Source organism: Schistocerca americana, chromosome 7, assembly GCF_021461395.2.
Source record: "Schistocerca americana isolate TAMUIC-IGC-003095 chromosome 7, iqSchAmer2.1, whole genome shotgun sequence".
Taxonomy (NCBI): Eukaryota; Metazoa; Arthropoda; class Insecta; order Orthoptera; family Acrididae; genus Schistocerca; species Schistocerca americana.
Genome location: NC_060125.1, coordinates 598339564 through 598365346, shown reverse-complemented (window position 1 = coordinate 598365346; position 25783 = coordinate 598339564).

The window sequence follows — 25783 nt, the reverse complement described above, 5'->3', positions numbered from 1 at the left end:
GTCGAACAAATTTTCTTCTTGTACCTTTGAGATTAAATTACAACATTTTCTAGTCCCTTTTCAGCACAACGACACAAAAGGCTGCGTATAGGCCGATGTAGCTGGTCGGACAACAACTGTCGCAAAGGAACATATATTACAGTACAAAACTCTGACCCAAAAGGCGTCAGGAAAGGTCGGAAACTACGTGCATCTGTATTTATAGTATTATTATAATTAAATATTTTATATAAATTTCCTGTGTTCACTTAACGTGTTTGCATATAGCTTATTATTTTTTTGTTTATTCTCTTTATTTTTCTTTGTTTACTGTATTCGACATTAGTAAGAATGAAGAATGTGAAACAAATTATGTCATAGTTGTTTGTCCTGACAGAGAAGTTAAGACACTCGTAACAGAATTTATTTACCAATAGTTGTTCGAATTGTTGTCCATTACATTCAATTTAGGTATCATAATTGGAGTTAAAAAACTCTACCGAAAGTATTCAAATGTTTTAAGGGCGCACGAAGTTTAATGAAAATGAGGGATCTGTTGTCTTACTGTCAGAGTTTATACGGTTGCAACGTGTTCCATTAATAGTGGGCGTCGACCACACATGATTTTGTAACTATTTTTATGTCATTATATAATGACCTCGTTGTCAATGGGACTCCCACTGTCTTCTTCCTCTCTCTCTCTCTCTCTCTCTCTCTCTCTCTCTCTCTCCCACAGTTGTCAGTTTCCATCTGATAAAACGAATGTAGAATAAGTTGCCACTTAGAAGCCACGCTCCGTCCGACTGGTGTTCCACACCAACTGAAAGGAAGTTAAAGCTCATTCGCGGCGGTCCTTGTTTATCTTCCTCTCACACGGCAGTGCTGAGGCCCCAATTTATGCACTCATGGGCCAAACCAAAACTGTCACGGCTCCGCGAGGCTAAATACGAGTACCACTTGGTGACATTGAGTGCACGCAACGTGGCCACTTAAGAATGAAAGTGGGACAGACACAAATAGGTATCGTTCTAGCAACGATGCGAAACACAGATGGGGGAAATCGACTGATATAAGTGCACTACTGGCCATTAAAATTTCTACACCAAGAAGAATTGCAGATGATAAACGGGTATTCATTGGACAAATATACTAGAACAGACATGTGATTACATTTTCACGCAATTTCGGTGCATAGATCCTGAGAAATCAGTACCCAGAACAACCACCTCTGGCCTTAATAAAGGCCTTGATACGCCTGGGCATTGAGTCAAACAGAGCTGGGATGGCGTGTACATGCAGCTTCAACACGATACCGCAGCTCATCAAGAGTAGTGACTGGCGTATTGCGACGAGCCAGTTGCTCGGCCACCATTGACCAGATGTTTTCAATTGGTGAGAGATCTGAAGAATGTGCTGGCCAGGGCACCAGTCGATCATTTTCTATACCCAGAAAGGCCCGTACAGGACCTACAACATGCGGTCGTGCATTATCCTGCTGAAATGTAGGGTTTCGCAGGGATCGAAGCAGGGGAAGAGCCACGGGTCGTAACACATCTGAAATGTAAAATCCACTGTTCAAAGCGCCGTCAATGCGAACAAGAGGTGACCGAGACGTGTAACCAATGGCACCCGATACCATCACGCAGGGTGATACGCCAGTATGGCGATGACGAATACACGGTTCATGTGCGTTCACCGCGATGTCGCCAAACACGGATGCGACAATGATGATGCTGTAAACAGAACCTGGATTCATCCGAAAAAAATGACGTTCTGCCATTCGTGCACCCAGGTTCGTTATTGAGTACACGGTCGCAGGCGCTCCTGTCTGTGATGCAGCCTCAAGGGTAACCGCAGCCATGGTCTCCGAGCCGATAGTCCGTGCTGCTGCGAACGTCGTCGAACTGTTCGTGCAGATGGTTGTTGTGTTGCAAACGTTCCGATCTGGTGATTCAGGGATCGAGACGTGGCTGCACGATCCTTTACAGCCATGCGGATAAGATGCCTGTCATCTCGACTGCTAGTGATACGAGGCCGTTGGGATCCAGCACGGCGTTCCGTATTACCCTCCTGAACCCACCCATTCGATATTCTGCAAACAGTCATTGGATCTCGACCGACGCGAGCAGCAATGTCGCGACACGATAAACCGCAATCGCGATAGGCTACAATCCGGCCTTTATCAAAGTCGGTTAATGTGATGGTATGCATTTCTCCTTACACAAGGCATCACAACGACGTTTCACCAGGCAACGCCGGACAACTGCTGTTTGTGTATGAGAAATCGGTTGGAAACTTTCCTCATATCAACACGTTGTAGGTGTCGCCACCGATGTCAACCTTGTGTGAATGCTCTGAAAAGCTATTCATTTACATATCACAGTATCTTCTTCCTGTCGGTTAAATTTCGTGTCTGTAGCACGTCACCTTCGTGGTGTAGTAATTTTAATGGCCAGTAGTGTAACTCTGACAAAAGGCAGATTTTAGGGCCCACCACCTACGAACGAGAATCTCGGAAGCAGCGAATCTGGTCGTCTATTCTCGTCCTATTGTTGTGAGCGTCTATGGAAAGTGTTTAAAGGACGAATAGGTAACAAGGTGCTGGACGTCCACGCCTCATGGAACATGAAGGTCGAAGTCTTGCGCACTTTCTAAGGCAGGATAGGCAGCTAATTGGCAGATCATTCAAGACAGTGCAAGGCTGGTGCAGGCACAAATGTTTCGGAGGTCACTGTTTTGCGCACATTGTTGACATGAGGCTCCGTAGCTGAAGAGCGTTATGGGTTGTCTTATCGTCCCAACAATATCGCCAATTACAATTGCTGCGGACACGAGACTACAGAAATTGGAACGTGGCTCAATGGTAGCGTGTCCCCTGGTCGAATAATCACTTTTCTTGTGACACCAGTCGGCGGTCGTGTGCGGCCATCCATCGTCTAGGCGAACGGGTGCTCGAAACATGAATCACGCCAAGGACCCAATCGGTGGGGGCAGTATTACGAGGGGGTGTTGATAATTCCTTGGCTTTTCCTAGTTAAAATGATTATTGATATAGAGTAATTCTGATGTTTCGGCATTAAACCTCGCTCTTTACACTACAAAATGTGATAATAACTCCCCATGAACCATAGACCTTGCCGTTGTTGGGGAGGCTTGCGTGCCTCAGCGATACAGATCGCCGTACCGTAGGTGCAACCACAACGGAGGGGTATCTGTTGAGAGGCCAGACAAACCCGGATGTAAAACAGTCCCCCATTTGGATCTCCGAGCGGGGACTACTCAAGAGGACGTCGTTATCAGGAGAAAGAAAACTGGCGTTCTACGGATCGGGGCGTGGAATGTCAGATCCCTTAATCGGGCAGGTAGGTTAGGAAATTTAAAAAGGGAAACAGATAGGTTAAAGTTAGATATAGTGGGAATTAGCAAAATAACTGATGATGGTCGAGGTAGAGAAGATATACAATGCAGACAGGCAATGGCAAGAAAAACGTTTCTGAAGAAGAGAAATTTATTAACATCGAGTATAGATTTACGTGTCAGGAAGTCTTTCTGAAAGTATTTGTATGGAGTGTAGCCATGTATGGAACTGAAACATGGACGATAAATAGTTCGGACAAGAAGAGAATAGAAGCTTTCGAAATGTGGTGCTACAGAAGAATGCTGAAGATTAGATGGGTAGATGGGTAGTTCACACAACTAATGAGGAGGTATTGAATAGAATTGGGGGGAAGAGGAGTTTGCGGCACAACTTAACTAGAAGAAGGGATCGTTTGGTAGGACATGTTCTGAGGCATCAAGGGATCACCAATTTAGTATTGGAGGACAGCGTGGAGGGTAAAAATCGTAGAGGGAGACCAACAGATGAATACACTAAGCAGATTCAGAATGATGTAGGTTGCAGTACGTACTGGGAGATGAAGCAGCTTGCACGGGATAGAGTAGCATGGAGAGCTGCATCAAACCAGTCTCAGGACTGAAGACCACAACATCAACTGTGTAGCTGTAACACTGGCTTTTATTTTTCTGTGCAGGTATGAAGTGAACATGGTGCAAGAAAATATATAACTTCACATTGAAAGAGAGTCGTACCGTGATTAAGTGCCGGCCGGGATGGTCGAGCGGTTCTAGGCGCTACAGTCTGGAACCGAGCGACCGCTACGGTCGCAGGTTCGAATCCTGCCTCGGGCATGGATGTGTGTGATATCCTTAGGTTAGTTAGGTTTAAGTAGCTCTAGGGGACTGAAGACCTCAGAAGTTAAGTCCCATAGTGCTCAGAGCCATTTGAACCATTTTTTATGATTAAGTATTTTTTGAAAAGGCAACACAGCCAAACAAATTTATAATCGAATGTCTGGCACACTGGGTAGTAACTTCTCTTCTTACTCCACTATCAAGGATTGGGTTACCGCATTGAAATCGGGCATTTTAGCACTGAAGAGAAGAGCATGCTGGAAGGCTAGCTGAAGTCAGAGTTCCGGAAACGGTGGATGCTGTTCATTCCACGATACTGGATGATAGGAGGATAACTGCTTAAAGACAGCAGAGACCATGGGCATATCAAGAAAACGTGTTGGTCATATTATTCATTTTTGACATGAGAAAGCTTTCGGCCAAATGGGTTTCCAGATGTCTCAATGCAGACCAAAAGCATTAATGAGCGTTTGCTTTGTCTAATTTCGCCGGGATCCTGTGGGATTTTAGTATGGTCTCGTCACCACCGACGAGACATAAACATGCACTTATGATCCAGAGACCAGAGAACAGTCCAAAGAATAGAGACACAGTTGATCCCCACGTCCAAAGAAGTTCAAAACACAAAGATCAGCAGACAAGTTGGTGAATCCTACTTATTGACTACTTACGACATGGTATAAACCATCACCGCAACGTTCTATATTGATCTTCAGGACAAACGTACATGAAACTTGAGAAAAGGACTCTTGTTGCTGCAAGACAATGCCCCTCCTCACAAAACCTGCATCATGTAGAAAAAAAATGGACATATCTGCACTTTGAAATCCTCAAAAATCCACCATTTTCATCTGATTTAGCCACCTCAGGCTATTATCCGTTCCCAAACCTCAAGAAACATGTCAAAGGAAGACGACTTCTGAACAATGAGGAAGTCAGAAAGGCTGCAGATGAGTGGTTTTACAGCATAACGGTTTTTTTAAAAGGTAGGTTAAAGAAGTTGGAACAGAGGTGTTGAGCTCAAGGGGGAATATGTTGAGTAAATAATTTTTTTCAAATTCATTCAAAAATGGTTCAGATGGCTCTGAGCACTATGGGACGTAACTTCTGTGGTCATCAGTCCCCTAGAACTCAGAACTACTTAAACCTAAGGACATAACACACATCCATGCCCGAGGCAGGATTCGAACCTGCGACCGTAGCGGTCGCGCCGTTCCAGACTGCAGCGCCTAGAACCGCTCGGCCACTCCGATCGGCTCAAATCCATTACGACACTTTTTCTTTATAAACCCAAGGATTTATCAGCACCCCTGGTATGCCATGGTAGACATCCAGCTCGCCATACATGGAATCTGTGGTAGCAGTTGAAGGCACGATGAAAGCTGTCGATTACGTGAACAAAATTGCAGACCTCTTGCCATGCTTAATGTTTGCACCGATGGTAAGATCTCCCAGCAGGATAATTATTCGTATCAAAGTGCCACATGGTGCTACAGTAATTTGAAGAGCATGATTGTGGACTCTTGTTGATCTTTTAGCCCCTACATTCACCCGATCTGTACGCAATGGAAAGCGCCACACAAACCACCCGCACGTAATTTACGAAAATGCGTGACCTGTGAGTAGACACGTGGTACCGCATACCTCTACAAGTCAACCAACGACTTGTGGACTCAGTAGTAACTGCAATCTCTGCTGTTTTGCGTTCCAGAATTGGATCATTCCGCTGTTAAGGAGGTGGTCGTTGTAGTTTTGGTTCATCAATGTAAGTTCGTCTCGAAGACCAGCGATTTGCTAACACAAGTTAGTATGTCGAGGCCATAGTATAATAAACAAATACTGCACAGCTTTATGAACCGCTCTTACATACTGCCCAGCCCCACTATTCATTCTTAAACTTTGAACATGGTCGTAGTGTGTTTCAGCCAGACAGTTATTTGCTCTGACTCGATCGTGCGTTCGTTCATGACCATTAAAATGTTTTTCTGCTTTTTACTCAAAACTTAATGTTCTGTCCTCTAGTATAAAAAATGTTGAAATTAAATTACAATTCCAAACAGTGTGTCTCAGTGCACACATTTACATAAAGACAAAACTAACTGGCGTTCACTGTGGAGGAAATTAAATCAAAACTGTTACTCAAGAACCACTACCAAAATCTAACTGTGCACTGCCCAAAAATACTGAAACACTGATATTACGCAGAAACACTATGAAACACATACTGTTGACTGGCCCATTAAAAATCTGAATTAAAAGAGAATGTTTAGAATTTGTGCAATGGAAACTTAAGAAGAGAAAAGAAAGATCCAACAAAATATGAAAAAAATGTCGTATAAAAAATTTCATCATAATTAGCAGCAACAGCACAGCATGAGGAAATCTTACCAACACGCTAAAGTAAAACTAAACTACTGGGAGGAAGATTGGGATGATTTTTTCATACTAGAATAAACATCTTACTTGAAATAAAAATAACAATCCGTTCATTATAATGACAATGCTGTATCTTAAACTCTAGTTTCACAAGAACATAAAAATTACAGACAACCAAAAACTTTACTTTCTTTGCAAAAGTATGATAAGGCAATGCTTCTGCGATTATGCAAACTGAAATGAATTAAACTGAAAGGACCTAAACAGAGATGTGGATTGGGACTGTTCTGTTGCAAGAATTGCTAACACAATCAGTACGCGCCAGCAAAAATTATTACCTTAAAAACATATCCAGAATGCAAATCCACTTTCTCTGTTCTATAAATACTGCATCTGTAAGTCCCTCCATCAGATTAATAATTCCTAACAATTTTCTTGAGCAAATTCCTCCTCCAATATGCACTACGCTAAAAGTTCTGCTAGCCTACTCCATGTCCAACACTCTGCTCCACAGCTGAGCCAAAGATACACAAGTTCAGACTACGGTCACTGTCGTTAAGTCGACTAGTCCACAGATGTCACACGCTACTGCTTGCTCTCGCAACATAAACTATCCGCAAATAAATGTCCAGTCCACCTATATATGTTGTGAGTTAACGAGCATTTCGCTCTCATTTAAAGATATGGCCGAAAGAGTCAGCCTTCATGAATTGTGAAACGATCCCTGTCGTCCAGGGCCGTGTGCCACAAAGATCACAAATTCGCCACGAAATAGGAAAATTCACAGACATCTATTGTGCTGAATGGGGCCTAAGCGCTGTAGTGTGCGAGTGAGACAGACGAGAACCTACGTCATAGGGAAACGCAGTAGAAGCCGTTTCTGGCCAGGGAGATGTAGCGGTGTTAAATATGGCGGACCTAAGGTCGGCCGTAAAGGGAAACATTTATGAAAACTATTTAATTCTGTAGTAGTTCAGGGAATAAAGCCACAGTAATTTTAATCTACCATTCTTCATAAATTTTCATGGTGATCATATCTATAGTAATTTAGGATTTACTTTTAAAGTGAAATTGACAAGTTTTGTAATAAAGGCCTGAATGCTAAAATCTGAACGCTTTTGTCGATCTTAACGGTCGAAATTTGATATAGAAGCGCATCATTAAAGTGACAAAAGTTGTAAATATCAACTCTTTAACTTTATTTGTTTAAAAGATATAGTAAATTTAAATTATCAGTATTTTCAGTTAAGCATCAGATCATCACTTCCTCCACGCAGAACACATTGAACGATGACGGCATGACACCTTATTGAATCTCAGGTAATAGAATATTTGTTGTAAGTTTTAGTGCATATCAGTTACTTTTGTTCTTTATTTATTTATCAGAAAGCTCATTGGTGCTAGGCTACTGTCTGTGACTTTCAAAGTTAAGAAGGAAATTATATTGGTTTATATAAAAGAATTTAACGTTTATTATCTAATGGGTATTATTGTTGGCCGGCCGCTGTGGCCGAGCGGTTATGGCGCTTCAGTCCGGAACCGCGCTGCTGCTACGGTCGCAGGTTCGAATCTTGCCTTGGGCATGAATGTGTGTGATGTCCTTAGGTTGGTTAGGTTTAATTAGTTCTAAGTCTAGGGGACTGATGACCTCAGATGTTAAGTCCCATAGTGCTTAGAACCATTTTGATAGAACTGTTGCTTTATTTAGAAAGTGAAAGCGGTCAAGCTTCGATTATTTGAATATGTTAAAATGTAAAATAATGTAGAATAAGCTGTAGACAATCAGATGGACGGCTTCAGCAAAGGGAACTGCACTAGTCAGTCGAACGATAATGTTCGGTGCGGGAGACGCTGCCAGGGACGGGCAGAGGGACAATTCTGGTCTAGACACCAAAGGGTACAGTGTTGGTGGAGACACGAAAACGAACAGTTCGGATTAAGACGCGAAAGCAGACAGTCGGCCTTTGGGTAGATAGGAAATGAAATGTCTTACAAAATTTCGCGGTGTGTGGTATCGCGGAACTTAGTCTCTGAGCGGTGAGCAGCTGCGCGCCCGGTGTGAACTTTTCGTGTAAATAAAGAGGTGGGGTATTGGACTTGTGTTTAGCCATGAGATTGTGAATGACCGAACTGTGTCAAATGGATATGCGCTCGAGTGTAACAGTAACTCTAAATACGACCACTTTCGCTATTAGTTTGCTTTCTGAGTAAACATTATTCTAACCAAATCGCAACTGTGTGACCTACATCATTTGAAGGGCTTATTTCAATAGTGACACAAGCTCATTTTTGTTCATTGTGAGATACAGAGTCCTAAAGTTAAATCAGCGCTGAAAAATCTACAGCTGAGATACCAGAAATATCCAAGCATATGGCTTCTTGCTAGAGATGAACCTTTCTTTCTGTTTGTTTGGATCATTAATTGCAGAAGCATTATAGGCAGAAAAGTGGAGGTAATGGACTTGTACCACTATTGAAATGAGCCCTTCATTTATGGGTCGTTAATTTAGTTCCGGATACTATTATTACTGTTATTATATATTATATTAACTTTGTATTTCGCAAACTTGCCATCGGCCAGACAATTTAACCAAAGGATCACTAGTATTTAATTTAGGGCGTGTAATGCGGCGCGTGCGGTTCAACCCCTAGACGAATTTGAGCCAAGACATTTCGACTAAGAGGAACCACATGTGCACCCGAACATCTTTGGGATGTTAGCTCGCAGTGTAGACCTTTAACGTGTTTCTGTTTAAAGCTTGCCAAAATAGATACAGTTGTTTAGTAACCTTGGCTTCATACCTGGACAACATTCGGCGACCTTACTGGCAGCCAATCAAACCGGTTCAATGTTGGCACGTGTTAAATATTGGAAGGGCGAAGGATAAGAATTTACGTGCCCTCTTGTACTGTCTCTGCAAGAGAACAGACGCTGTTTCGATCCAGATCCGCAATTAGTCAAAGCTTTATGAATTTTCAACTTTGCCCCTGTGATGTATTAAGTCGTGAATCCCGCTGTTGCCAGTTGTTCCCTAAGGGCAAGTGATAATGAAACCCTAAGCGAGGCTGCCTATTAAGTTTGCAAATCCCATGGGCAAGACCTTCAGTACACCGTTACGGAATAAATGAAAGGTTTTAAGCTCTGGAGTACTTCTCGACACCTGATTTAAATCACCCTGGACGCCGACAAACTTTTGCCATTTTTTTCAGGAGCTATAACGACTGAGTGTGTATACAATGCACAAGTGTCGTCCATGACATTTTCTTTTGTGGCTTGGCGTACAGTCACGTTCTAGTCTAGATTTTCTAGTCAGATATTTTCGAAGCGTTTAAAAAATTTGTTGATGCGGGTCGCATGCAACTCCGACATGAAGGTTACGTCATATTAAATGAAAGATGCACTCAGTTAGTCAGAAAAATTTTATTCATCTAGAAGAATACGAGCAGTCGTTTTCGAGAAAAAGGCGTGCCTTACCGAGCTAACCTAAGCGATCAGGCGTTGACTTGATTCACTATAATGCATGCGCCGTCCAGAATGCTCCGGTAAGAATTTTTCGAAAATCTGTTTCCGAGCTCGAATTTCACTCACATCATCCTATAGCAAAAGGTATTGCTTCCTTCTGATCTCTTTGAGGATAGTGAATTGCTGAAAGCTTCATTTATGAACAACCTAAACCCCACTCACGTAATTCTATCCAGAGAGGTTGTAAAATATCCGTTGGTTCTTGTAGTAAAATTAGTAGAAAGTGTGTGTTCGTGAATCTCATGATAAGTATTCGATCTGTATCATATTAACCCATCCGGTACATGCCTTCCGGACACTTCACGTCATATTCGAACCACCTCTCTTCTGCCTGGATGCGACAGTATCAAAACGACTCAGCGACGCCCGCCACGGAAACGAACTTACCGCTCCTCGCACTTCTCCATTTGCAATATTTCTATCTCTCTCAATCCCTCCGTCTTCCCCCCCCCCCCTCTCTCTCTCTCTCTCTTTCTCTCTCTTTTTCTAGCGCAATATCTGAATCTTGTGCAGATGCGGTTGCGGCTAACTCAGGAAAAGTTGTAATGGGCTGGCTTAAACGGCAGAAGCGCGCGCGTTGTTACGACACTGAAGATGCGCTTGTTTGCGGCGGTACTTTTTATGTGTTTGGTGAGGGGCGGGAGGGGGGGTAGGCGGAGGAGCACGAGGAGGAAGCGACGCTCTGTGTGGAGAGAACTTGGCCGGCACTGCTGTTGACACCACGAATGCTCTGAGACCCATGCCCAGAGTTCCATTTGCGCTGTAACCGGAAGTTCTGTAGTTCCCTCTTCACCCAGAACTTTGCCGACCGCTCTCTGGAAGAAACAATGGAAACAGACAGTGCATGTTAAAAATCGTAAAATGTACATTGCACGCGACTAATTGCTATTAGCCACAAACTATGAAACAACCCCTTAGACCGAGCGAGGTGGCGCAGTGGTTAGCACACTGGACTCGCATTCGGGAGGACGACGGTTCAGTCCCGTCTCCGACCATCCTGATTTAGGTTTTCCGTGATTTCCCTAAATCGTTTCAGGCGAATGCCGAGATGGTTCCTTTGAAAGGGCACGGCCGATTTCCTTCACAATCCTTCCCTAACCCGAGCTTGAGCTCCGTCTCTAATGACCTCGTTGTCGACGGGACGTTAAACACTAACCACCACCACCATCCCCTTAGAACAATTATGTATTACTGTGCTGATAAACCTCTTACGTTATTTGATTTTAAAACAGCTGAGCAAAACTCAACGTACTCAAACATTTCTCTCTTTACTTATTCTGATCAACACTAAACTCACACACTATATTTTTACCGCAACGCAATCTGACTTTAAATAATCCCTACAAAAGAATCGCCCTGACTAACAATAACCTATACCTTTCATGTATCACTTACTTCACAAAAATCTTCGTTACTCGAACTACTGCAATACAGCGAGCGCCAATACTGCCAGTTAAATAAAAGATTCTAACTACTGAAGGCACTAACTACTGATAGGCATATAGTTAGCAAATGAAAGATTTTTGATAGAGAATAGTGTTCAAAAGTCATAATATATATGTATAATTTGTGACATCCAGTTTGGCAAATTTCCTTTTTTTGACGGACACACGTCCAGCTCGTCCTCTCATATTAACATCTCAAAACTCTGGCTTCTCTCTCCCACCTCCAACTGCGCAACGCTACGTGCTGTTCACATCCAACTGCCCAACACTACAATAGCAAATATTCCAACAATGCAAACCAGCCACAGACTGCACACAGCACAGTCAGTGATTTTCATACAGAGCGCTACGTGGCGTTACCAACATAAAAACCTAAACAACCTACTTACATAGATCCCATGCTCCCCACAAAAAATTTTGCAAATTGTTTTGGGCAGTGCCCAATACAGATTTGAAAAAAAATTTCATAATTACCATAACAAAGATATCAAATGCACACACTTGTTGATACACTGTTGGACAAAAGCAAAATTTGTTCTCATAAAGACAGTCCTGATCATTCATCACAGTAATAATTACATTGCACAAAGTCTGATCAGTAAAAGAAAATGTACACAGAAGTAGTGGATTTCCATGCAGTCTTGAAGAAGTAGTGTTGTCCTTCCAACGGAAAGACAGTGCTGACTCTTGACATGCAGACAGGTAATGGGCCACAACAGAGCAAACCCACAGAGAGTCAGCAATTTTCATACAGAGCGCTACGTGGCGTTACCAACATATAAGCCTAAACAGCCTACTTCCAACTGATACAACTACTACGCTATCCTCCAAGGACAAAGAGCAAGGAAAGAAGATAGAACCACGAGTGTTCTTTCACTCCACCACAAGTAGCTAACAGACCGTCCCTATAATACTGTATCAAACTAGATAAGTATTTCATTTTTCATATTTAAGGATTACTGAAAACATCGATATAACAGCAGCTAAACAAATCTCCTACTACATTGACCATTGCACACAGTGGACGCTACACTATTGTTCTACTCGAGAGTGCAGCCTGGGAGGCTTTGTAACGCTACTGGGTTCTTTCAAATTATGTCTGTGTCTCTCTCTCTTTCACACTTGTTTTCTGTATTGAGAGTGCCGATCATCGAGGCATTAGAAATAGGAGCGTGCCATCTCCTTATTACCTGCTGTTGGAAGAAATTTCAGTGGATCCAAATCTTTCAAAACGTTTCTGTTTCCTATTTTACGATGCGAAGCAGCTTAAAACCTAACTCTGCGACGTGCTTAATGGATCAACTGGAAGGTGCTACCACGGGGAAGTGAGTTAGTGAGATGGCAGATGTAAACCAGCTGATGGACAGAGAGACTAGGCTGAGTGGTGAACAGGTTACGCCCACAGGCGAGAGATAGTGTAGCTCGAAGCAAGGAAATATAACCTTTTCGACTCAAGTGTAGCGGGAAGAACGTTGCAAAGGAACTGTGTAGCATTTCCATACCGAAAGCCGTGCTAATGTCGCTGAGACTGATTGACAAGCAGAGCAGTGTAGCTAAAGATCATCAAATGTAAACGGCAACTCTGGTTTAACCCATACTGATATGCTTTTGCAAATTGCCTGCAGTTTTCAAAGCGACACTCGCAATAACTTACGACGTAGAACAGTACGTCTGTTCCCACCACAGAAGGAAATGAGGTACTAACACTAGGGCATTCGAATGCACAAGATAGTATCTAATATCAATATGACGAGTGTCTGCACTAATGTACAGAAGCCCGCCCTGGTAGCCGCTCGGTCTAACGCGCTGCTTCCCGAGCGGGAAGGCGGTCCGGTCCCGGGCACCAATCCGCCCTGCGGGTTAGTGTCGAGGTCCGGTGTGCCGGCCTGCCTGTGGATGGTTTTTAAGGCGGTTTTCCATCTGGCTCGGCGATTGCGGGCTGGTTCCCCTTATTTCTCCTCAGTTACGAGGTGCATTCAAGTTCTAAGGCCTCCGATATTTTTTCTACTTAACTACTCACCCGAAATCGATGAAAGTGGCGATACTTCTCGACATAATCGCTCTGCAGACGTACACATTTTTCACAACGCTGACGCCATGATTCCATGGCAGCGGTGAAGGCTTCTTTAGGAGTCTGTTTTGACCACTGGAAAATCGCTGAGGCAATAGCAGCACGGCTGGTGAATGTGCGGCCACAGAGAGTGTCTTTCATTGTTGTAAAAAGCCGAAAGTCACTAGGAGCCAGGTCAGGTGAGTAGGGAGCATGAGGAATCACTTCAAAGTTGTAATCACGAAGAAACTGTTGCGTAACGTTAGCTCGATGTGCGGGTGCGTTGTCTTGGTGAAACTGCACACGTGCAGCCCTTCCCGGACGTTTTTGTTGCAGTGCAGGAAGGAATTTGTTCTTCAAAACATTTTCGTAGGATGCACCTGTTACCGTAGTGCCCTTTGGAACGCAATGGGTAAGGATTACGCCCTCGCTGTCCCAGAACATGGACACCATCATTTTTGCAGCACTGGCGGCTACCCGAAATTTTTTTGGTGGCGGTGAATCTGTGTGCTTCGATTGAGCTGACTGGCGCTTTGTTTCTGGATTGAAAAATTGGCATCCACGTCTCATCCATTGTCACAACCGACGAAAAGAAAGTCCCATTCATGCTGTCGTTGTACGTCAACATTGCTTGGCAACATGCCACACGGGCAGCCGTGTGGTCATCCGTCAGCATTCGTGGCACCCACCTGGATGACACTTTTCGCATTTTCAGGTCGTCATGCAGGATTGTGTGCACAGAGCCCACAGAAATGCCAACTCTGGAGGCGATCTGTTCAACAGTCATTCAGTGATCCCCCAAAACAATTCTCTCCACTGTCTCGATCATGTCGTCAGACCAGCTTGTGCGAGCCCGAGGTTGTTTCGGTTTGTTGTCACACGATGTTCTGCCTTCATTAAACTGTCGCACCCACGAACGCACTTTCGACACATCCATAACTCCATCACCACATGTCTCCTTCAACTGTTGATGAATTTCAATTGGTTTCACACCACGCAAATTCAGAAAACGAATGATTGCACGCTGTTCAAGTAAGGAAAACGTCGCCATTTTAAGTATTTAAAACAGTTCTCATTCTCGCCGCTGGCGGTAAAATTCCATCTGCCATACGGCGCTGCCATCTCTGGGATGTACTGACAATGAACGCGGCCTCATTGTAAAACAATGCGCATGTTTCTATCTCTTTCCAGTCCAGAGAAAAAAAATCGGAGGCCTTAGAACTTGAATGCACCTCGTACACTATGTCGGCGATTGCTGCACTAACACTGTCTCCATGTACGTGTACACCATAATTATTCTACCATGCAAACATTTGGGATTACACTTGTGTCGTATGAAACGTTCCTGGGGAGGTCCACTGGGGGCTGAACCGCACAGTAACCCTGGGTTCGGTGTGCGGCGGCGGTGGAGTGGGTGGACTGCTGTGTCCTGTTGTGGGTTTGTGAACCACTCAGGGCTACGGGCGGGACAAAGTCTCTCCATTGTTTCTAGGTCCCTGGTTCAATACGCAATAACAGTGTACAGAAGATGCACAAAAATATGAAAACACCAGAAACATAACACAATACCACATCTAATACGTTGTAGCAAAACCGGTGGCATTCGAACTATGTTCCAGTTTTCTCGATATGGATAAATTTTCTCTAAGTAGATAAATTCACGTCCTGAAAGGTTTTCAAGGGAATGTTATGTCATTCTTCTTGCAAAATTATGGGAGATTCAGGTAACGGTGTGCAGTGATCTCGCACCCGTCTCTGCAACGTAGACCACAAAGGCTCAATAATAGTGATATCTGGTGACCGGTGGCCAGGGGAGATGCAACAATTCGTCACAGAACTTGTCCTGGACAATCTGAACTGTGAGAGTGAACAGGGGCGCTGTCGTCTTGGAACATTGGGGAACAAACATTGCACCATGGCATGGTCCTTGTAAGTAGGCTATTTAGGTTTTTATGTTGGTAGCGCCACGTATCGCTCTGTATGAAAATCACTGACTGTGCTGTGTGCAGTCTGTGGCTGGTTTGCATTGTTGGAATATTCTCTATTGTAGTATTGGGCAGTTGTTGGATGTAGTTGCGCAGTTGGAGGTGAGCCGCCAGCAGTGGTGGATGTGGGGAGAGAGATGACAGAATTTTGAGAGCGGATGATCTGGACGTGTGTCCATCAGAGACAGTAAATTTTTAAGACTGGATGTCATCAACTGATATATTATGCCTTTCGAACACTATTAAGGTAAATACATTGTTTGTTCTCTATCAAAATCTTTCATTTGCTAATTACGCCTGTCAGTAGTTAGTGCCTTTAGCAGTTGGAATCTTTTATTGAGTTGCAGTATTGGCGCTCGCTGTATTGCAGTAGTTTGTGTAACGAAGATTTTTGTGAGGTGATTCATGAAAGGTATAGGTTACTGTTAGTCAGGGCCATTCTTTTGTAGGGATTATTGAAAGTCAGATTGCGTTGCGCTAAAACTATTGTGTGTCAGTTTAGTGTTGATCAGAATATGTAAAGAGAGAAATGTTTGAGTACGTTCAGTTTTGCTCAGCTGTTTGAAAATCAATTAACGTAGAGGTTTTCCAGCACTGTTATTTATAATTTTTTTCTAAGGGGATGTTTCAAAATGTTCACACAAAAATTTTTCTACGGGGATGTTTCAACCTCACCAGCCAAAATATTCACACAATCTCGGCAGTAGTGCGACCGTGTAGAGCAACCATGGGGCCCATGGAGTACCACGATGTGGCTGACCTAATCATTCCTGAATGCCCACTATATTTCATTATTGGAACGTAAATTCGGCCAGAAGGTGGAAACAATGTGAAACAAGACTCATACGATGAAATAACTTTCTTCCATTGCTCCACAGTTCATATGGCTTCGGCACTATATTTATCTTTACGAGCATTTGCATAATTGATGAGTGGTTTTGGAGTTCCAGCTAGCACTGCAATTCCCTGCTCGCTTCTGGAGCTCCCTTTGTGTTACTTCGGTGCGGACAGTGTTCGCGAGTCCAACTTTCGGTTCTGCAATGACATTTGCAGCTCCTGTCCTCTTGTTTTTAGTCACCATCCTCTTCGACTACCATCCGTCATGATCACTCAACACACACTTTCGTCCACGTTGTGAGTTAGTGGATGAAGTTTTTCCGCTTTCCCTGTGTGCGTAATCGTTCTCCAGTACGATACGTCTCGCAGCACTGAACACATCGGCTACCTTAATTACGGCAGGACCCAAAGTACGAGAACCAACAATTTGCCCTCGTCCAATTCAGTAAGTTCCGACACAGCGCACTCATAGCTGCACAGGACACTCTTCTGACCACTGCTGGCTCTTGCAACGTATTGGGGACATTACACAGGTGCCTTTTTTCGTCAAATACGACAGCGCAACCTGCAGACTTGGCTAGCGTCAGCGTTTATGTTCAACCGTACGTATCTTGCGGCGCTTCCGTATTTTTGTCCAACCCTAAACTTCAGCTTCCACAAGTACTCAACATTTGTAATTACTAAAGTAATAGCAGTAATCTTGATAGTTCTTATAGGAGAACACGACGTTGAACTAGGCAGCCTTCTCCAGGGCGCCCATACCGATTGGCAGTGTCGGTGAAAAGTGCGTGGTGGGAGGCGCCTCCATAGCTCTCACAGAATGGAAAAAAGTGTGTTGTAGTCAGGTGTTTTTCTTTCAAGCAAATGATTTAAAAGTCGGTATTGCACACCGTTTTAACGGAGTCACTGTACGTTTTTATCCCATTCCACTTCCGTAACATACATTAAAAATTCTTGATACATGAAGGTCCAGGCCCCCACTACTAACTATCGTACGGGTACCATTGTGCCTTCTCTCATCCTCACTATGCGAGATGTTGGCAGTGGCGTTAATTCTGAGGTGATAGGCCTATAATCTATATATGCAGAGAAGAGTCTCCGTTTCTTTGTTTGTAATTCATACAAATCTACATTTTTGTTCCGATCTTGGCGAGATGTTGCAGACTTTATCTTCAAGAGAAGAGGACGATCACTGGCACCATAAGATTTCTTAATCTCACTTGAAGCATATACGCATGTAGTATATAAAGGGGAAAGGTTTTTACCAAAAATGTGTAAAGCTCTTGGCCGATTTACTCCAAATTCCTCCACGATTCCCTACAGAACATTTGGACGGACATAGGCTCGATATTTTTTAAGATACACAATATATCAATATACCTAAAAACGTTATAAAGGAGAAAAGTTGTTACCAAACATCTTGAAAAGTAGATGAGCAATCTACTTCAAAGTTCTTGGAGGTTTTACCTTAAATTTCTACATTAAGATGAAACAACGAGGAAAATTAATGAAAAATTAAATATCTAACAAACAAAGTATACCGTGATAAACTGTCCGTAATACCTACCGCAAGAATAAACTAAAGTGGCAATACCCGTCTTGGGAGATAGTACAAGCAGACGTCAGTAGGCCGCAAGACGAGAAAAAGCTCCAGTATTTGACAGAAAAATGATTCCAAACTCTCATTTACTGATTAGTTGCCGTGTTACATACGACATATACCGTAGAAAATATTTTAGTGTTTCACAGTTATCTTATTATTAGAATCCACAGTGCAATAGAAACGCTAAGGCAGGTCGTGGATAGAGTGCCAACAAAAGTCACAACATCGCAGCCCGATCAGAAGATCGAACAGAAGCCGAGATTTCCCGTACTGTGGCGGAAACTGTTCCAATAGTTCGAGTCGTGAAAGGCTGACGCCTTAGCTGAAACAATAGCAGACGAGTTCTCAAAAAATGAGATACTTATCGCAAAATGTAACAACAGATGCTGCAACTAATCATCTTTTCGGACAGCATATTTTTAGAGTAAGAATATTTCATGAAGAAAATCTAGTGTATAGAAATGATAAAACTACGTACTCGTATTTTACAGTTAGCTTTTAGGTACATTATGGGTTACAGAGACATTATTTCAATTTGTAATTTAAAAAGGAACCGATTCATAATCTGTGATATACACTATGTGATCAAAAGTATGCGGACACCCCCCCAAAAACATACGTTTTTCATATTAGGTGCATTGTGCTGCCACCCACTGCCAGCTATTCCATAACAGCGACCTCGTGAGAGAGCAGAATAGGGCGCTCCGCGGAAATCACGGACTTCGAACGTGGTCAGGTGATTGGATGTCATTTGTGTCAAACTTCTGTGCGCGAGATTTCCACGCTCCTAAACATCCCTAGGTCCACTGTTTCCGATGTGATAGTGAAGTGGAAACGTGAAGGGACACGTACAGGACAAAAGCATACTGGTCGACCTCCTCTGTTGACTGACACAGACCGCCCGCAATTGAAGAGGGTCGTAATGTGTAATAGGCAGACATCTATCCAGGCCATCATATGCAATTTCCAAACTGCATCAGGATCCACTGGTAAGTACTATGACAGTTAGGCGGGAGGTGAGAAAACTTGGATTTCATGGTCGAGCTGCTGCTCATAAGCGACACATCACGCCGGTAAATGCCAAACTACGCCTCGCTTGGTGTAAGGAGCGTAAACATTGGACGATTGTACAATCAAAAAACGTTGTGTGGAGTGACGAATCACGGTGCACAATGTGGTGATCCGCCGGCAGGGTGTGGGTATGGCGAATGCCCGCGTGTGTAGTGCCAACAGTAAAATTCGAAGGCGGTGGTGTTACGGTGTGGTCATTTTTTTCATGGAGGAGGCTTGCACCCCTTGTTGTTTTGCGTGACACTATCACAGCACAGCCCTGCATTGATGTTTTAAGCACCTTCTTGCTTCCCACTGTTGAAGAGCAATTCGGGGATGCGACTGCATCTTTCAACGCCACCGAGCACCTGTTCATAATGCACGGCCTGTGGCGGAGTGGTTACACGACAGTAACAACCCCATAATGGACTGGCCTGTACACAGTCCTGACCTGAATCCTATAGAACACCTCTGGGATGTTTTGGAAAGCCGACTTCGTGCCAGGCCTCATCGACCTACACTGATACCTCTCCTCAGTGCAGCACTGCGTGAAGAATGGACTGCCATTCCCCAAGAAATCTTCCAGCACCTGATTGGACGTATGTTTGCGAGACTGGAAGCTGTCATCAAGGCTAAGGGTGGGCCACTACCATATTGAATTCCAGCATTACTGATGGAGGGCGCCAAGAACTTGCAAGTTATTTTTAACCAGGTGTCAGGATACTGTTCAACACATAGTGTACACTGAAGCGCCAAAGAAACTGATACAGGTATGCATATTCAAATACAGAGATATGTACTCGGGCAGAATACGCCGCTACGGTCGGGAACGCCTATATAGGACAAGAAGGGCATAGCGCATTTGTTAGATCGGTTACTGCTGCTACTGTGGGAGGTTATTAAGATTTAAGTCAGTTTGAACGTGGTGTTACAGTCGGCACAAGAGCGATGGACCCAGCATCTGCGAGGCAGCAATGAAGTGGGAATCTTCCAATACGACCATTTCACGAGTGTACCGTAAACATCAGGAATCCAACGAAACATTAAACTTCCGACATCGCTGCGGCCGGGAAAAGATCCTGTAAGAACGGAACCAACAGAGACTGAACAGAATCGTTCAACGTGACGAAAGTACAACCCTTCCGCAAATTGCTGCAGATTTCAATGATGGGCCATCAATAAGTGTCAGCGTGCGAACCATTCAACGAAACATCGTCGATATAGGCTTTTGGACCCGAAGGCCCACTCGTATACTCCTGATGACTGCTCGGCACAAAGCTTTACCCCTCGGCTGGGCCCGTCAGCAGCGACATTGGACTGTTGATGACTGGAAACATGTTGCCTGGTCGGACGAGTCTTGTTTCAAAATGTATCGAGCGGATAAACGTGTACGGGTATGGAAGCAACTTCATGAAGCCATGGATCCAGCATGTCAACAGGGGACTGTTCAAGCTGGTGGAGGCTCTGTAATGGTGTGGAGTGTGTGCAGTTAGGGTGAAATGGGACCACCAAACGTCTAGAAACGACAGGTCACACGTACGTAAGCATCCTGTCTCATCACCTGCATCCATTCATGTCCATTGTGTATTCCGACGGACTTGCGCATTCCCAGCAGTACAATGCGACACCCCACACGTCCAGAATGGCTACAGAGTGACTGCAGGAACACTCTTCTGAGCTTAAACACTTCTGCTGGCCACCAAAGTCCCCACACGTGGACATCATTGAGCATGTATTGGATGCCTTGTAGCGTGCTGTTCAGAAGACATCTCCACGCCTTCGTACTCCACGGATTTATGGACAGCGCTGCAGGATTCGCTCCAGCACTACTTCAGACTTTAGTGGAGTCCATGCCGCTTCGTGTTGCGGCATTTCTGCATGGTCGCGGGGGCCCTACGCGGTATCATGCCAGTGTACCAGTTTCTTTGGCTCTTCTGTGTAATTGTTATTATTAAACTTTTGGTTCGAAATTGGTGTAAATTAACAAAAGTATGAACTGAAAGCCTTAAACCGGATTTTTATGACTGCGGCAGGTGAAGACGTATTCATTCGTCGGATTCCGTTGGCACCCTGTGAGTCAAATACGCCCTTCGATTTAAAGCTATTGCAGCTTTCCATGCAACTTGCATTCGCTACGATTACCAAGAACGCACGAGGCCAATGACTTTGTGTGGCAGATATTAAACATCCCGAGCAAAGCCGGGCACTGTAGCTGATTCCTGATATAGGGAAATTTTCGGTACTTTCTGTGACGTTTCAGATTGTTGTAGCAAGCCTGGTGCTCTCTGTTTGTGATGGTCGTGTTTTCGTGTGGTTTTAGTAGTGCAGTTAAGGACTCGGAGTATATAGAGGGTTTATACAAGGGTGATGTACTTGAGGACAATATTATGGAAATGGAAGAGGATGTAGATGAAGAAGAAATGGGAGATAAGATACTGCGTGAAGAGTTTGACAGAGCACTGAAAGACCTGAGTCGAAACAAGGCCCCGGGAGTAGACAACATTCCATTAGAACTACTGATGGCCTTGGGAGAGCCAGTCATGACAAAACTCTACTATCTGGTGAGCAAGATGTATGAGACAGGCGAAATACCCACAGACTTCAAGAAGAATATAATAATTCCAATCCCAAAGAAAGCAATTGTTGACAGATGTGAAAATTACCGAACTATCAGTTTAATAAGTCACAGCTGCAAAGTACTAACGCGAATTCTTTACAGACGAATGGAAAAACTGGTAGAAACCGACCTCGGGGAAGATCAGTTTGGATTCCGTAGAAATGTTGGAACACGTGAGGCAATACTAACCTTACGACTTACCTTAGAAGAAAGATAAGAAAAGGCAAACCTACGTTTCTAGCATTTGTAGACTTAGAGAAAGCTTTTGACAACGTTAACTGGAATACTCTCTTTCAAATTCTGAAGGTGGCAGGGGTAAAATACAGGGAGCGAAAGGCTATTTACAATTTGTACAGAAACCAGATGGCAGTTATAAGAATTGAGGGGCATGAAAGGGAAGCAGTGGTTGGGAAAGGAGTGAGACAGGGTTGTAGCCTCTCCCCGATGTTATTCAATCTGTATATTGAGCAAGCAGTAAAGGAAACAAAAGAAAAATTCGGAGTAGGTATTAAAATTCATGGAGAAGAAGCAAAAACTTTGAGGTTCGCCGATGACATTGTAATTCTGTCAGAGACAGCAAAGGACTTGGAAGAGCAGTTGAATGGAATGGACAGTGTCTTGAAAGGAGGATATAAGATGAACATCAACAAAAGCGAAACAAGGATAATGGAATGTAGTCTAATTAAGTCGGGCGATGCTGAGGGAATTAGATTAGGAAATGAGGCACTTAAAGTAGTAAAGGAGTTTTGCTATTTGGGGAGCAAAGTAACTGATGATGGTCGAAGTAGAGAGGATATAAAATGTAGACTGGCAATGGCAAGGAAATCGTTTCTGAAGAAGAGAAATTTGTTAACATCGAGGATAGATTTAAGTGTCAGGAAGTCGTTTCTGAAAGTATTTGTATGGAGTGTAGCCATGTATGGAAGTGAAACATGGACGATAACCAGTTTGGACAAGAAGAGAATAGAAGCTTTTGAAATGTGGTGCTACAGAAGAATGCTGAAGATAAGGTGGGTAGATCACGTAACTAATGAGGAGGTATTGAATAGGATTGGGGAGAAGAGAAGTTTGTGGCACATCTTGACTAGAAGAAGGGATCGGTTGGTAGGACATGTTTTGAGGCATCAAGGGATCACAAATTTAGCATTGGAGGGCAGCGTCGAGGGTAAAAATCGTAGAGGGAGACCAAGAGATCAATACACTACAGAAGGATGTAGGTTGGAGTAGGTACTGGGAGATGAAGAAGCTTGCACAGGGTAGAGTAGTATGGAGAGCTGCATCAAACCAGTCTCAGGACTGAAGACCACAACAACAACAACAACAACAAGAGCCCGGCGACCGGAGACGCGCCGTGTGGAGCCCGTGTTTCCGCGTCGCCCCCGTGTCAGCAGTCAGCACGGCACTGTCCCGCCGTAATGAGCGCGACGGCTGACAGACGTCAGCGTGAGTGTCAGCAGAGCCTGCCCGCAGCGCTGACAGCCTTGTATAAATTCAAATACGCCTCCGCCGCGGAGGGGAGGGGCTGCGCGCCGCCGCAGACGCGCCGGCTACCATTGTCTCCGGCCTAATGTTGCTGCCGCGCAACCCCACAGCCAGATCTGGCGCCCACAAATACTGACGATTGGCGTCGAACCTGTCACGTACAAAAGTGAAGATACCTTGCAGTGGCTCGATGCTTACGGCACAGAAATACCGAATGGAGATTTGCTGCCTGTATTTGTTTCAAAGGAATTAAATAGAGCCTTGAACAGTGTTAATTATGCAAATATTTCTGTCAATCATCATCAAACAGCAGCTACATTGAACATGCACCTATCAAGAAATAGTAAGTTAAAAGCGTTTTTTGTCATCCGTAAGCCTGCCGCTCGTTGTATCGTTTGTTCCAGTGTTGGTTCCCTTTGATCTGCACCGCGCCTAGTGTGGACGACACGCATTGTTTGAATCAACAGGGCCTGTCGAATCCTGGGGCTGGAGTGTGGACGCGAGGCTCGTGGTCGCATTAAGAATATGTAAGAGGGTACAATGTAGTTCGTCAACAGGGCAGAGACGAAGGGATATCGTTACTGGCTTACCCAGAATATACACTACTGCCCATTAAAATCGCTACACCACGAAGATGACGTGCTACAGACGGGAAACTTAACCGACAGGAAGAAGATGCTGTGTGATATGTAAATGATTAGCTTTTCAGAGCATTCGCAAAAGGTTGGCGCCGGTGGCCACACCTACAACGTGGTGACATGAGGGAAGTTTCCAACCGATTTCTCATACACAAACAGCAGTTGACCGGCGTTGCCTGGTGAAACGTTGTTGTGATGCCTCCTGTAAGGAGGATAAATGCGTACCATCACGTTTCCGACTTTGATAAAGATCGTATTGTAGCCTATCGCGATTGCGGTTTATCATATCGCGACATTGCTGCTCGCGTTGGTCGAAATCCAATGACTGTGAGCAGAATATGGAATCGGTGGGTTCAGGAGGGTAATACGGAACGCCGTGCTGGATCCCAACGGTCTCGTATCACTAGCAGTCGAGATGACAGGCATGTTATCCGCATGGGTGTAACGGATCGTGCAGCCACGTCTCGATCGCTGAGTCAACAGATTGGGACATTTGCAAGACAACAACCATCTGCACGAACAGTTCGACGACGTTTGCAGCAGCACGGACTATCAGCTCGGAGACCGTGGCTGCGGTTACCCTTGAGGCTGCAACACAGACAGGAGCGCCTGCGATCGTGTACTCAACGACGAACCTGGGTGCACGAATGGCAAAACGTCATTTTTTCGGATGAATCCAGGTTCTGTTTACAGTATCATGATGGTCGCATCCGTGTTTGGCGACATCGCGGTGAACGCACATTGGAACCGTGTATTCGTCATCGTCATACTGGCGTATCACCCGGCGTGATGGTATGGGGTGCGATTGGTTACACGTCTCAGTCACATCATGTTCGCATTGACGGCACTTTGAACAGTGGACGCTACATTTCAGATGTGTTACGACCCGTGGCTGTACCCTTCATTCGATCCCTGCGAAACTCTACATTTCAGCAGGATAATGCACGACCGCATGTTGTAGGTCCTGTACGGGCCTTTCTGGATGTAGAAAATGTTCGACTGCTGCCCTGACCAGCGCATTCTGCAGATAACTCACCAATTGAAAACGTCTGGTCAATGGTAGCAGAGCAACTGGCTCGTCACAGTACGCCCGTCACTACTCTTGATGAACTGTGGTATCGTGTTGAAGCTGCATAGGCAGCTGTACCTGTTCACGCCATCCAAGAGCTCTGTTTGACTCAATGCCCAGGCGTATCAAGGCCGTTATTACGGCCAGAGGTGGTTGTTCTGGGTACTGATTTCTCAGGATCTATGCACCCAAATTGCTTGAAAATGTAATCACATGTCAGTTCTAGTATAATATATTTGTCTAATGAATACCCATTTATCATCTGAATTTCTTCTTGGTGTAGCAATTTTAATGGCCAGTAGTGTATCTTACGTTGTTCATTTCATGTAAGTTTAAGACTTATCATTGCTAAAAGACTTGCGTGGGTGAAACGTAAAATTGTAATTTCAACTGTACGAGGTGTGTGAGAAAGGCAGTGAGACTGACAACACTGTCAGCGGCCTGTTAATGCTGCGTCGCCCTACTTGTCTAGACTGGTGTGTTCATCCCTTCCAGATACCCAGTCACGTGATTTTTGAAAGCGCCGTCAGTGACGTTGTGTTTTTGTTGTGTGTTACGAAAATGTAACAGCGGTCTTTGCAGTAACGTTATGCCACAGTTTTTTGGGTAAAACTTGAATAATCCGCAAGTGTGACCTTCGAAAAGTCGAAACATGCCTGTTGGGAACATTCCTTATGAAGTGCACAAGTTTTACGCAGAGACATATCTATTTTGGAAAGCCAAGAACGCAATGAAGTTGAACCTCGCTCAGGGACACCTTCAACTTCGAAAGACGGTGAAAAACTCGAGTGTGTACGCGCTTTTGTGAGATGGGACCGATGTTTAACAATAAGGGTGATTGGTGACCTGTTAAACAATTTCACCATACATCAAATTTTGACCGAAGTTTTGAAAATGAGACAGGTTTGTGCCGAAATGGTGCCGAAAAACTTCAAACC